The 13,717-nt window shown below is 37.8% G+C and overlaps 1 protein-coding gene across 1 annotated transcript in view; it reads right to left on the reverse strand.

The window, feature by feature from the left end:
• Positions 1 to 10,559, reverse strand: part of GPR61 (G protein-coupled receptor 61) — a 251,985-nt gene extending 241,426 nt beyond the window's left edge. The window contains exon 1 of the mRNA XM_044076874.1: positions 10,314 to 10,559. The gene's annotated coding sequence lies outside the window, so the exon portion shown is untranslated. The remainder of the gene's footprint in view (positions 1 to 10,313) is intronic.
• Between the last annotated feature and the right edge of the window lie 3,158 nt (positions 10,560 to 13,717).

Here is a 13,717-nt window from a genome sequence, read left to right on the forward strand (position 1 = left end):
TACTCATGCAAGTAGTAAAATACATGCTCTACAGGACAGATTTAGTTTTCTAAGTCAATGTAGGGGAACTCAGTATCCATCCAACTAGATCAGGAATAGGCAGTTAAAGACCTCATGGTGTGTGGAAAAGAAGTTTATCATTTTATATAAGTTATATTTTTGCCTTTCACATTATAAATATTTGTGGTTTTAGGTTCACATTTTGAAATCCATAGTTACATTTCACATCATGCAGTGTCATATAGTTTTGAAATTATGTAATCAACAGTAAACTTGCACTAGACTTGAGTGTTTCTTTGAAGTGGGTAACTTTAGATCACTGTTTACTTACAACAGTTACCAGAGAAATACAGTGGCATACATGGAGTCTGAGGGAACCAAAGTAGGGATGACAAAATGAAACTTTTTCACAATATGTAATATATAGTTTAGTTTTACCTTAAATGATAAATGCAATAACAGCTGTATTACATAATCCATGTTAATATTTCACATTATGTAATACAGTACCTGGGTTTAGTACATTGTGCTGTTTATGATTCAGTTTTCACTTTATGCAATGCTTGATTTAGTTTTGACATTTCATTTCTTTTGATGTCATTTTCACACTCCATAAAAATTACTATTCATGTTACATAACTCACAGATTTGTTTTCACATTACATAATGTATTAATATTCACATTCCATTAACCCTTGTTTTATCATCACATTATGAAATGTTTAATTTTGACACCAGAGCTTTAATTTCACTATTAGAGAATTGATAAAATAATATTCATGAGTTTAGACAAAAGACATTCAGAAATCTACAGTATTTAAGAATTTTCAAACAGCAGCTTGACAAAAGAGTTAACATTTCCCATGATCCCCTTCAGCAGAATTCTGCATTTTACTAATGTAGAATGTTAGGGGTATGAGCAGTACAAGAGTTGGACACAATTTGATAAGAGATTTGTTTCTAATTTTCAGCTCTAGTCTGATATAATAAAGTAAATATGAAATAAGAATGGGATGATGGAAAGTCAGTGATTCATACAACACAAAAGCAACACCAAAAGCTGGGAATTAATTATAAAAGGGACATTTAGAGCACAGCATGCATTGTGCTGGCTTTAAAAGATGACTAAAGGGAGAAAAATACAACCCATCTATCTGCTGACCTTATTTATGATTTTTTTTTTAAATTTTATTTCATATATGTTTTTGGCTGGGGTAGAACAATGACCCAAATAAGCCATTTTCAGGTTTAGCCTGGGCTTACAAAGCTGTGCACACAAAGAATACTGAATAGTAGGTCTGGTTATACATTATTTTGACAAAAATGTGTGACAGGTTTTGTATAAAACACACGCAGTGAGACAGTATACATTATTATAACAAAATAATATAACAAACAGTGTGCAAATGGGTGCTTCACTCCATGACATGCATTTATAATATATTTAGAAGAGGTAGTAGAAGTGGAGAAGGAGAAAAGTAGACTAAGGAAGAGTGAAAGAAAGGAGGGAAGGAGGTAAAGGGAGGAAGGAGAAGAAGGGGGATGAGTAAGTTAGAAGTTTGAGAGGGAGAGAGTAAAGAGTGGGTGAGAAGGGGGATAGTAGATGTAAGTGACGATGACAAGAGCTAGTACACCTTAGTCAAGGAGTCATTGCACTTCAAAAGAGGGATGGGTTTAGGTGATACCGTTATTCTGGACACATTTGTGCATCTTTGAAAAGGAAGTACTTTAATTCAGAGTGAAACTTAAGAAAGGCAGTAATGGAGTTTACAAGATAGGATGGAAAAAATCAAACTTGTGGAGTGAGTGTGGAGGAGTATTGTTCAATAGAACGCAGTCTGGAGGGTAGGGGTTGTACATTGATGGTGTATGCAGGGTGGAATTTTAGGTTGTAGGGTGTTGACTTTTCATACTGTTTGCTTGCCAGTAAAAGAAATGAGTTAAGGTTTATTAATTTAAATACTAGGCCTGCTATTAGTACGGTGTGAGGTGGGAGTCATTTGGCTTTAACAAGCACAGAACAGTGCTGCTCTCTTCTAAGGCAAAGATGATGAATTAGCAATTATTACAGGTAGCTTGCAATATTTTTCAGGTTCATTTTTGATGCAGTTGCAGCTATTGGTAGACTGTACTTTGGTTGGGGTAAATGAACATACATAGAATTGTAATGACAGATAATGGAAACATGACAGTTAAATGAATACAGTAAAATACTAGTTAATACCAAGCTTTCACATTCCTGGGTCCCCTGACTACATTTTCATTTTCTAGTGCAGCGGGCAGGGGATGTCTACCAAAAGTGATGATATATTTTTTTTTCTACATTTAATTTGAGACAATTCTTAATACAGCAAGAGTTTACAAGTGTGAGTTCATTCTGAAGGGTTTGGGTCTCAGAGGGTGACTTAATAATAATCCCAAGTTTGAAGCTGTCTCCAAACTTTTGTTAACCAGTAGTTTTGCTTCTCTACTTGGAGATCTGTGAAGTAAATACCATAAAGGAGAGACCCCAGCACTGAGCCTGATGGACACTGCTGGTCATCTTCATACCTTCTGATAAGGCACCTGTAACTTGCATTGCGTGGGTTCCATCTTTCTGCCGGTTTGTTCTTCATCTTACCACATATGAGATGATTTTTAAAGCATTTAGCTTTTGTATGATGCCAGGGTGGGGAATGGTACTAAAGGCCTTGATCAACTCAAGAAACTCCATGTGCACTATATGGCAAGGATACTGGTAATGTCTCTTGGGTCATAATAGGAGGCGTTATGATGAATAAGTTCCGAGCAATGTAGGGTCCTTTTTTTCCTTTAGTTTTTTTTGGCATGGTTAGAGAAAGATTTATAATTGTCTTTGGTTTCAGAGTCCAGACTAAGTTCATGGGCTCCTTTAGTGGACCAAATAGTGTTCTTCAGTTTTTTTGTTAATGCTTTTGATATTATCCTTGAGAAAATGGACTTTGAACTTACTAAATAATGGTAATGGACTGCCAGGGTATTTAAATTTCTCATGATAGTTGGTTCTGGTAGAAACTGCTATCTCTATGCAATTTTCTAGCTGGGTTATAAATGATAATATAAAAACAGCTATGTAAATTTATATGAAATGTAAACAAATTAGTGGTGCTAACCCAGGAAAGGGCAAAATATGGTAAACTTCTTTATCTGTTTAGCCAAAGATGTCTCCAGGCTGCATCTGAAAATCTCCGTCAAGGGGATATCCTTTAAAATCTTGTTCCCACTAAGCTTACTTTAAAAAGTGTAAACAGATTTTTTAAGTGGCAGCAACTGTCCTACAGAACGCATTCCCATGTTCCTTGATGTTCTTCCCTTCCCTGAGGTTTACAATTGATATCTCAGGTCTATCTGTCACTCTGATACTCAGGCTTGTATGAGGACTTGAGGAAAGACTGCTCTACAGAGTAGGTTTACAATTGATATCTCAGGTCTATCTGTCACTCTGATACTCAGGCTTGTACGAGGACTTGAGGACAGACTGTTCTACAGAGTAGGTTTACAATTGATATCTCAGGTCTATCTGTCACTCTGATACTCAGGCTTGTACGAGGACTTGAGGAAACACCGCTCTATAGAGTAGGTTTACAATTGATATCTCAGGTCTATCTGTCACTCTGATACTCAGGCTTGTACGAGGACTTGAGGAAAGACTGTTCTACAGAGTAGGTTTACAATTGATATCTCAGGTCTATCTGTCACTCTGATACTCAGGCTTGTATGAGGACTTGAGGAAAGACTGCTCTACAGAGTAGGTTTACAATTGATATCACAGGTCTATCTGTCACTGATACTCAGGTTTGTACGAGGACTTGAGGAAAGTCTGCTCTACAGAGTAGGTTTACAATCGATACCTCAGGTCTGTCTGTCACTCTGATACTCAGGCTTTTATGAGGGCTTGAGGAAAGACTGCTCTACAGAGTAGGTTTACAATTGATATCTCAGGTCTATCTGTCACTCTGATAGGCTTGTACGAGGACTTGAGGAAAGTCTGCTCTACAGAGTAGGATTACAATCGATACCTCAGGTCTATCGGTCACTCTGATACTCAGGCTTGTACGAGGACTTGAGGAAACACCGCTCTATAGAGTAGGTTTACAATTGTTATCTCAGGTCTATCTGTAACTCTGATACTCAGGCTTGTACGAGGACTTGAGGAAAGACTGTTCTACAGAGTACGTTTACAACTGATACCTCAGGTCTATCTGTCACTCTGATACTTAGGCTTGTACGAGGACTTGAGGAAAGACTGCTCTACAGAGTAGGTTTATGATTGATATCTCAGGTCTATCTGTCACTCTGATACTCAGGCTTGTATGAGGACTTGAGGAAAGACTGCTCTACAGAGTAGGTTTACAACTGATATCTCAGGTCTATCTGTCACTGATACTCAGGCTTGTACGAGGACTTGAGGAAAGACTGCTCTACAGAGTTCTTTTCCTTATTGCTTCACATGCCTACCATGTAAACAGCTTTTGTGATGGCAGCATGAAAGATGCTGTTACGTTACCCTTCAAGACAGTGTTAGTTGGCCTTTTCCTTCATTTTTTTCTGCAGAATAAGATACCTTAGCTAAGGAAAAGAAAGGCAACAACCACTTCATCAAAACTGGCTTCTCTGATGAATGTTACCGCTAAGAAGGAAATTCCATATTGTCCAACATACAGCAAATTTACAGCAGATTATTTGTAGGGTCTGCACACTTTACCCAACATGCAGCAGACTTATAGCATACTAAGAGTAGGGGACTGCAGGGGGTAGAATTCTCTTCAAGGTGGGAATGGTGGGCTTTCCCACATGTAAAATTAGGATTTTTCCGGTTTGTGTCTTTTGGTGATTTCATTTATGTCAGCAAAGTGACTGCTCACGGTTTTTTTCTGTCAGTCGAAATTCTAGATTCATTTTCGTGAAACACAGTGAGGTTAAATCTGGAAACTTCTCTTCCAGCTCTTCAAGGAATTTCTGGTTATATTTCTTGAATTAAAATCAGTTCTTATTTTGTATACCAACAGCATCTGTCTAAGAGTCCTGTGACCTTTTGGGTCACCTTTACAGCTTTCAGGCAGCATGACCTAGGCAACCTATGAAAAAGGGACTGTGCTCTGAGGGATTTGGACTGAAAAGCAAAGAGAAACCTATTAGAATGCAAGACATCAGAAGGGGAAGAGTGAACACACAGCAAGTGATTCCCATTTTCCATCTTTTAGCAATACCACAGCAAGAATCTTTAATGTTTGTGTGTGTGTGCGCGCGCGCGTGTGTGTGTGTGTGTGTGTGTGTGTGTGTGTGTGTGTGTGTGTGTGTGTGTGTGTGTGTGGGGGGGCATCTCCTCACATGGAGGGTGCAGGGTGGTTCTTCCTCACTGTATAATGCACTTTAACTTAATTTTTTTTCATTCACCAATGGTGACAGTAAAATGAATCAGAATATGCTTTTGTGCTTTCAATTTCACATGCATTGCTCTGTTTCTATTTATAACTCTGTCCTATAGACATGTTCTAACAGCCCATGACACTTGTTCACTCTCAAATTCAGTTCACCTGTCTAACTATACCAGCATTTATTTAGCAGAGATTTTAGAATAAATTTGACAGGTACTGAGTAAAACAGTCTTGAAAAATAAATGTTCCTTGCTCATGCACAAGGCAGACTCCTTGTTCAGACAAGACCCAAAGGTATATGAATTTATGTTACATAAAAGGAAATGTTCCTGTTATTTTATCTTTTATGGAAATGTACTTATATTTCATTGTTTAAATTTCATCTGGAACTGTTCCTTTCAAAGAAAACCACCACTGTAACTAGAAAGCAATCAGGCAAAGAAGAAGGACTAAGGTTGGAGCCAAGCCTATCAGGGAATCAGAGAGGCTATTAAATACACCCTCATCTACAATAGTGCCTACATTTTCCTCTGCAGATATGTATTTTTTTCTTTCAAATGGAGTAATTTTGTGCAAGTCATTTAAACTTTCTTTGCCTTTGCCTATTCAACATTAGTGAGGGAAAAATGTCAGGGCCTATTTTAAAAATACTGTAAAGTGAAACAATGTCATAGTCCATGACTGTAATTTCATTTAATAATGACTGAAGAAACACTGTTGTTATCTTTCGGCTTTTCCCGGTTAGGAGTCGCCACAGCGGAACTCCGGTCCGCTAATGACTGGCAGTAGATTTTCCGTGACTAAAGAAACATTAAATCTTTTAAATGCTTATTGCTAAATTTATTCAAGGGTAGAGTATATCTCTTTTCTGCCAGCTTTACTAGATGACCTGTACCTGTGTCTGCTCAGCAGCTTGGTTTTGCATTATGAGGCTAAACTTTCAAAACATTGATTAGAGGCTGCAGTCTCATAGCACCTAAGAAGTCCTTTACATTTCTTCTTTACACCAGTTAACTGAGTACTCAGTGATGTCAGGGACAAATATGTCACAAATATCTGCCAAGAACAATACTCTTGGTCTAGCACACGCTGTTTGCTATTGCAAGGAACTGGACTTTTTTTTCCACCTCAACCACTCGCCCCTTCCTTTAAGAACACAATTAGATCAACAACTCTTAAAAGATGGAAGTCATTAAAAATGGGGAGTCTGCTGGTATGGAATTCTTGTTTAACAGGGCCACCCCCCCCCCCTTCTCAAACTCTATAGCGTGGTGAAGTCATTCCTGAGCCCAGGTAAATCCATTTTTCAAGAGAGATCTTCAGCAGTGTGCTATGGGACAACAAGCTGTTGTGCTACTGACGGCTGTAGACAGCATCATGTAAGAGATTGGTAATAGAGTGACTGACTTTCAATGAACATTTTATGAGCTCATGAAATATGGACACTTATTGACTCAGTATTAGCCCTAGGCCTAGGAAATTAGCTCCTGCAATTAGCAGGAGGAAAGTTCTTTGAAATTTGGGTCTGGTGGTCACTGCAGCAACATGTTTATATTAGCATTCTTTCAATTTTAGTACATTTTTCATTTATATTTTTGCATGCAGCCTGACAAGTGGCTGATCAGAGATCAGTTCCCTCCTTTATTTTTGATACTGCTGCCATCCAAGACTGTCCTGCATAGCAGAAGATAAAATCTACCAAACTACTGTTATGTGTGCAATTATGCCGTGTATTACCACCTAGTTTAAAAAAAATCTTAAGAGTAGCATCATTTCTTGATTCCCTTTCTAAATAATGAAAGCTTTGCTCTGTCACTTAGGTTTGAACCTAAAATGGGTTGTAAACAACCGGATAATATGTCACCATAAGGTATGGTTCTACAGTGCTTTAGAAAAGATTCCTGAGTAATGGGTTTTCAGAGGGCCTCAACAGTAAGAATGAACACAACCAGCCAAACAGTCCAGTTGAAGATGCTGTGCCTGAATGCAAATAGTTGCCTATAAGTTCCTAAAACTTGGAAACAAACCTGCAATGGTTGGCCTATATTATTACTTCTCTGACAGTCTCACTCCATCTATCAAAACATAGCAGTGCTGGTCATACATGAAGACAAGCTTATACTGCTTTTATCATTAGAAACAGACAAAGGGTAAATGGAGGTTTCACCTGGCAGTGAAGGCACTGGGGGTCTTCACATAAGGTTTATTCATTTAGGACAAGTACAGCCACCTGCTATCTTGTATTAAAGTAGAACAATAAATTCTACTCCAATAACTACAGGATGAAAATAATGCCTTTGCCTATTTTGTAAAGTAACATGATTTTCTCATTTTTCAGGAAAGAAAAAAACATTTCAAAATATGACATTCAGCAGAATTACTTATCTATGTTATATGTCTTATCTTTTGATAATAACAATGTTTTAATTAAAATGATTTTATTGCTTAGAGTCTATGTGTTCATGTGCATGGCTTCTAATCGACATTTTGACATCTTGTGCCACCATTATGCCAGTACTTCTATCACCTGTCCCCAGCTGCACCTGGTTTTATTTACCTGATAGTACTCTACTGGAATGGCATGACTGTTACTGTTACATGGTCCTACCTTGCCTTTTTCCTGCTGCTCCCATGTCATTTGAAGCTATCCTCTTAGCACATCTGCCTCTCATAAACCACTCTCTCTCCCTATACTCTAGAGAGTCTCGTCTGATCTCCAATTTCCTTTGGTTCTGCCGATTTCCATGTCTTTGTATAACTACTTGTCAGCTTGGCTAAACCCACTTACTTGCTCCCCATAATACCCATGAAACTGTTCACCCAAAAATCTGCAACTGTTCACTGTTCCAGAGCTGTGCATCTTGTAACTGTATATTCAGAGCATGCCTCAAGCCTTCATCTTAAATCAAATAAATTAACAGTGCAATAATATTGTCACCTTTTCTTTACTGCCAAGAAGTCAATAAAGGTGTCATATTTTTTACCATTATCAGATATGCAAAGCTGCTTTGTTTATTAAGAAATATTACATACCTTGTAAATGATTATATTGCATTTTTAGAATGCGGTGTGTTTATGTTCACTCCTAGGGAAACTGACTGCACTAACCTTTATTGTAGGCCTTACAAACAGACAATGACATTAACAAGAAAAGCTAGGTAGTATGCGGAGAACAGCTGCAGAGGGGAAATAGCAGAACTGTAACTAAGGCATGCAAGAAGGTGGCTAGCCATGGACAGTGATGGTAGTCTTTCTCCTGCCTAGGTAGTGAGGTCCATGCAGTCATTGACTAAGCATGAAATGAGAGCAACCAGTACTGGAGTAGAAGTGAAAGTTGCTAATAGAGTAATCAAAGGCCTCACTTAAGGCCGAGGCTAAGATTTCCTGGTTTATTTTGTACAAATGGGTGGCTACATTTACAGAGAATTCAGTTGCCTGGGTGTATTACCTTATTTTTGAGGACAGATCATTTGCAAGGGATGATATTCTGGATATCTGCTATATGTCTAGGGAATTCCATAGCTGGTATGCAACACTACTTCTTGACTGAAAGGAAGCTCTGTTCTTTTGTGGAAAGAAGCTGGCCTATTCCTTAGCAATGCAAAGCTTCAGGATTAGCCCTTACAGCTTGGGAAGAACAGCTCTGTTCCTTGTGCCTACCAAGAAATACTTACCTAAATGGTTTAACACATAAACCTCCTCCAGTGCACCTCATGAACTAGGAGGAGCAGACACTCTACAGTTTTCTTAGCTCTCAGGACTGTTGCACCGGTTATGTGCTTTGACAAACAAGGCATCTCAGGTAAATAAAGAATTGCATCATTTTTACAACAATATAAACAAAAAAGTCCATATAATAGTAATTAATTAGTGTAAAAATCCACACATGACCTGAACATTTAAGACACATTATGAGATATGGACAATATGGAATACTGTAATAAAATAGATGTTCTTGTTTTAGCATGCAATGAATTTCTCATGTCTTGATATATCTGGATTGTTGCCTACCATCATCCACACTAAGGCATTGTCTAAGGCTGGCTATATTCCCTAGTACACAAGACCATGCTCATGTGCGCGTGTGCGAGCACACACACACACGCGCACACACACACACACACACACACACACACACACACACACACACACACACACACACACACACACACACACACACACACACACACGCATACACAAAGTGTTAGAATCAGTTATCAGTGTTGACTATGTCTGATATTGTCCTGAGCACTAGTCTAGATGAATCATGCAACAAGGTCCTAACTTTCCTAAACAGCATTTCAGTTCAGCGTGCAACTTATTTTCTTTAGTTTGTGCTCATAGGCCAGACAGATGCAAAGAATATCTGGCAATGCTGCCCTGGCCCATCAACTCTGGTGCTCTCTGACTATGGCTTGTAGTATTCTATTATACACCTGGAATGGGCAGGATATGTCCAAAGAATGAGCATTGCTAAAGCATCTTAGGGCTAGTGGCATATATTGACTTTGGGTGCTGCTTTTTGAATGAGACATTCTAGTTTACTATAGACATGATAAAAGTAATAAAATGAATGCATGTATTAATTAACTTCTGCCCATACTCCATAACCATTTCCTTTACAATAGGGCCCACACAGGCAATGTCTGTCCCATGACCCAGAAGTTGGAATAGCTTTCTATCCTTAGTGTCAGGTCTCAACACCCACTTACTGCATCAAGCCTGGCTGGACATGAATCACTGAATTACAGCAGTATAGAAATTATGTCTTTTTAGAATGATATAAAAACAGTACAGCAATGCCTTTTAATTCACACTTATTTATTTTACTCCTGTTCAAAGATGAATTTCCAAAAAAGAAGCACATCCTCTTGTCTAATAATACTGTATATTTCTATTATTAAAAAGGGCACTTACACTGATTCTCTGAAAGGCTCATGAAGATGACAATGGACCAGCTTTTGTATCCTCATTCATTTGATCAACAGCAATTAATCAAGTGCTCCATTCAAAGAATGAATCTGTACGACACCGTTTTAATAAGGTGGAGATGAAGGACATGAATGGCTGACAGATGCAGTATCTGGACAGAACTGACTCTGCTTTTTGTCTCCAGGATCAAGATGCCCAGGCTGTAGCTGCTGAGCTGAGAACGCTGCTTTGCTTCACCTAATGCATCGAGACACTGCAGCAGCAGAGGGTGAGAAGCAGCTGGCAGCACCTCCGCTCAGGCTTCCTCTGGGTCCTAGTTCCCACAACTTCAAAAGCTAGGAATAAACTTGGTACAATAACCACACTTTGATGTGCAGTGTATTATGTAAACATCATAGGCCAAGAAATAGTAAAAGCTTTCCCTTTTAAGTGCAGGGGAATATAAGCACTGAAAGTACAGAAGACTTGATGAGCAAGCACAGGAACAAATGTGAAAGGTGTAAGTATGAACATAAATGTTACCACATAAACTGTGCGGCTTTGTACATATGTTTTAACTGAAATGTTTTAAGATTTTATCTTCATTATTTTGCTATAAATGAAAGGCTTGAATTTTCCCAGTGTGGCTGTCAGCTGATCCAGTCTGCAACTTCCTGCTGTAAAAAGATCACAAACTGGTGTTTGCGTGTTTGGGAGGAGATTAGGAGCCCTTGGATACTTTACCTAGTCTTAGCTTTTTTCATTTAAAGGATGTATTTTGCATTAAACCAAAATTCAGCATGCTGAAATTATAAGAAGATGGAATGGGCATAATAAAATAGTGTCTTGCAAACAAGTTGATTGGTTCAGATTATAAACTGAAGAAGCAAGCAGACCATCTTCCCCAGAACCAGAACTGACCTCATAATTGTACAAACAGTGTTGGGAATAAGTCAACAACTGCATACTGTGCAACTGAACAAGACTACTAAATGGGACTAAATAATCTTCAACACAAATGAATGACAGATTAAGAAAGATTTTAAAATTATGACTGAATGAATGCACTTACTTGCTGAGACCATGAAAATGTAAAGTGTGCAAGTCTTAAGGGGCCTCAGCAGTAGAAAGTCAACAATAGCTAAGAGACTGCCAAACACGTTAATAAATTACAAAGGAAATTAATTAGCTCTGTAAAGAGGTCCTACTGTAAGAAAATATTTAGCTCCTAATGTAATTCCACAAATGAAGACTCGTTATCTTCGCACTGCATGTTGGTTAGCAAATACAGTGGCATGCTAGTAGAGTAATCCACAGCCTCTAAAGGCCTTAGTTAGGCATGGCTACATTACACAAGAGTCATGAAAGACACCATTATATAAACATTGTGAAGCCTTGTCTACTTTTCTAAACTATATGAGTTCTGTTCTCCAGTTGGGGGCTTAGGTCCAGTACAGTCTAAACAGTGTAGAGTATCACAATAGCACATGCCAAGAAAAGGATGTAGGACTGAGTGCATGAACTGTGATCATTTATTGCCTAAAAGGAAGATTTATGGTAGAATGAAACTGATGTTTCATTCATATGCTATTGCACACACCCACATCCACACATAAATAAACAGACCACTATCATATGATTGAAGTTTCAAAACTTCAAAATTCGCATGATCAAAGTTTTGAAACACTGAATATAAAAAATAAAAAATAAAAAAAAAAATGTTTACAACTCCCCCACACACCCCCTGCAAATTAAATATACCAACTCCGAAATCACACTACAGTGAGAAAAAGGGTAAATTTCCCACTTTGCGCTATACCACAATCTCCATTCAAAACATTTCATGTTTCAAAAGTTTGAAGTTTCAAAATATCATCTTGAAAATATGAATTACAAAGTTTCAAAACTTTGATCATATGATAGTGATCCATATAAACACACGTACGTGCGTGTGTACATTCTGTTACTTACATACATTAATTTATAGATGTCACTGCACTGCACTGATTCAATTATATATTCTTATATAAAGCTGGGTGATTGTCTTAATTACTGTATTCATGAATGCTGCTTTATATTTTTATCATTCTGAAATACTTTAGTTAGGGAAAAAAGTTGCCTCACTAAAATATTCATTGACTGAAGTTCATTTAAGCTGTACAGTAATATTGTGTCAGAACATGCTAATCTGAAGGTTGAGAATATCATTTTCTTATAGGGATATTGTTATCAGACCTGCCCATCTGGAAATGAGATGCTTGGGGAAAAAAGAAAAGATGCGAGCCATCTGTATAAATATACTAGCAGAAATGTTAGGAAAAAATTATAGGCCAGTCACATGAAGTTTGGGAGTGGAGATACTATTAAGAAGTCATTTGACAATAAAATGGTAGCCAAATAAATCACCATTTGATATGTTGGGATCCATTACAGCGAGTTCTAAAATACAAAGACTAAATGGTTGAAAGAGCAGACTTACATTTACAAAGTTAGACATGCCATTTCTCTAAATATCCCTTTTTTCCAAGGTATTACAGTCTCAGAGTTGGTATATATAAGTTTGTGTGGTGCGGAGGAGCTGCCTCCCACATTGGGGGGGGGGGGGGTGCAGGTGGAGCTTGCACCCCTATAAAAAGAAATTTAAAGGAGAAGAGCAATTTTCAAAATTTGCTCTTCTCTTGTATTTTTGGTCTTTTTTCAGCTTGTCAGCACTCACCATTTTGAGTAACAACATTGCAATAGGGATCTGCAGAATCAGTTAAAATGGGTGGACTACTGAATTATACACAGAACTCACAGCAGTCAGGTCCTGCTTGACTGTTGTGGTTTGTCTGATGAGCACTTGGAAGGATTAGATTTGTTTTTTCTGTACATGCAGCTTATATACAGTACAAGAGTACCTCCTGTATCATTGTGTACAGATAAAAGCTGGGAAACCTGGAAGAAAATTCAGTCAGAAAAAGAAAACAAAAAGAAACTCACACACACACACAGACACAGCAAACTGGATCCATACCAAAGACATGACACTTATGACTTATCAGCAAAAAGTCAGAAAGAATTATATAGAGTCTTCTCCTTTTGTTTCAGTCTTTAGAGCTTCTGTTTGGATGACTGCTTCACTATAAATGGTTACTGTAGACATAGCTCTGCAATAAAGTAGGTACAGGCATACCTCTCAACCTTTTAGAGCAAGAAATCTGGAAAAAGCCATAAATAATGGGGGACAAAGGCCCAAAAATAGGTACAATTTTTAAATATTGCTCTTACAAACTAATAGATAGAACAACAGGTTTTGCATTAGCATGAATTTTTTTCAAGGGTATGAAGTCTGAAACTCAAATGTCTATGTCATTATTTTTTTACTTAAATCTTCAATGGTTTGCCAATTATTTGCTAGAAAACTACAA

This window comes from Protopterus annectens, chromosome 7.part0 (genome assembly GCF_019279795.1).
Source record: "Protopterus annectens isolate FY-2018-M chromosome 7.part0, PAN1.0, whole genome shotgun sequence".
Taxonomy (NCBI): Eukaryota; Metazoa; Chordata; order Ceratodontiformes; family Protopteridae; genus Protopterus; species Protopterus annectens.